We start from the raw sequence: 1,696 nt of genomic DNA on the forward strand, positions 1-1,696 counted from the left end.
AAGGGATGCGCCGATCCCGGAGGTGCTGCAATACCGGGCCAACGCGTGAAGGGAGCAGAGCAAGCCCCGACATCCCTCCGGTTTCCAAAAATCAGTTTAATAATCTGGGCCCCATGTAGGGGCCGTATCAGATCTTAAAGTAGTTCTTTCAGTGATTAAGCTTACCTTGCATGTCAGAAAACACACTTCCTTGAGCTTCCGTTAAGAGAAAAACGATAGGTGGCCTTTTCCCCTCTCGTGTCATTGTCTCCGGCTGCTTTTTCTATCTCTAAGGCAACCTCATCCCGAAATTATAAATGGTCTTGACGAAAGCTAGTTTTAACTTTCTTACGTAGCGACTTTTTTTTACCTTTTACTTCTTATGCGGTTAATAACAGTCGCCTAGACTCGATTAGCTTTACAGTTTTCTCTGAGACATAATTTTTCCTCGTCTTTGGAGGAGTATAGCGGATAACTTCAGCGACCACCTCTTCAGTGGTTTTCCAGAATTGTCTCCATCGGGTCATCATTAAAGTCTGGTAGGCAAGTGAATCTAGTTCTGTAACTTCAGGTAAAAGTCTTCTTCCACTGTTTGTTTTCAGTTTCTCCGTGCTTTAACGTCCTATTTGGGCGTCCTCTCTTCCTCGCACTCGACTTCAGGAGTGTTTTCGCACCTACAAACCTATGATCACTTTTAAATTTTGACCCTGTACACGCCCCTTTAAAAGCCCTGAATCAATGACCGAGGAACGCCAACGCCGACGGATCAATACATGATCAATTTGGGCAGCTGTGGGGCCAACATTTGAGCACCAAGTTATGCTTTGAGAGATATTGTTTAGAAACGTGGTGCTGGTGATGGCAAGGCTATAAAAACTTGCGAACTAAAGTAGTCTATCCCCATTGGAGCACCACTGGCTGTATGTGAATGGACCAAAAATATTGCGAGCGAACACTGGGGTTGGGCAAACACAGGAATTCATCTCACCCACTAAAATTGGGAGGTGTCGTTTGGGGCATCTCTGAATTATAATCTCCAGATCAGTGTAGAAGGAGTCCTTACCAGCATCCGCTGCCACTCTCGTTGGTGAGTAGAAAACAATGATAGAGATGTTGTACAAACTTCTTTTAAGTTTTAGGCTGGCTATTCTTGGGTTCACTGGATCCTATGCAAAAAATGGTTTTTACGCACAGAGGTCTATCATAAAGCTAACTCCATGATCACCAGATCATACGCACCCGAGTTGAGGAATAAGTACAAGTTGTCAGACTAATGGACTGTTGTGGTTTCTCAGACACTCCGTTCAATCTTTCTCTGACAGACAAAGAACGCATGCTTGATAACGATTCATTTCCATAGCCATCACTGGTCTTGTTAATTCTAGCTTCGCCAATCTCACGTTCCAGCTATAAACTCGGAATTCATTCTTCTGTAAGTATTTTTTCACAGGTAATAGCTCACACAAATTTTTGATGGGTACCCTCCACCTTTGGATTCTTAACCCTTCTCAACGCGGGGCTCGGGACTGGTTATAGGAGAGCTTCGGGGTACCATTACTTTGAATAACCCTACGCGTATGCCTGTTGACGTTCATCATTTAATACCGAAAATATTCTACAATAATTTAGATAGAAAAGTGCCTACTAATATTTAAGTGCTTAAGGTTTATTAGTTTTAGTTATCACTGTCTAATATTTGTTGTTTAATCTTCTAAAA

General features: G+C 42.6%; 1 pseudogene; it reads right to left on the minus strand.

The window, feature by feature from the left end:
- LOC136035919 (U2 spliceosomal RNA) lies at window positions 1-217 on the minus strand (annotated as a pseudogene).
- Window positions 218-1,696: the final 1,479 nt, after the last annotated feature.

The sequence above is a fragment of the Artemia franciscana genome, chromosome 14, assembly GCF_032884065.1.
Source record: "Artemia franciscana chromosome 14, ASM3288406v1, whole genome shotgun sequence".
Classification (NCBI taxonomy): Eukaryota; Metazoa; Arthropoda; class Branchiopoda; order Anostraca; family Artemiidae; genus Artemia; species Artemia franciscana.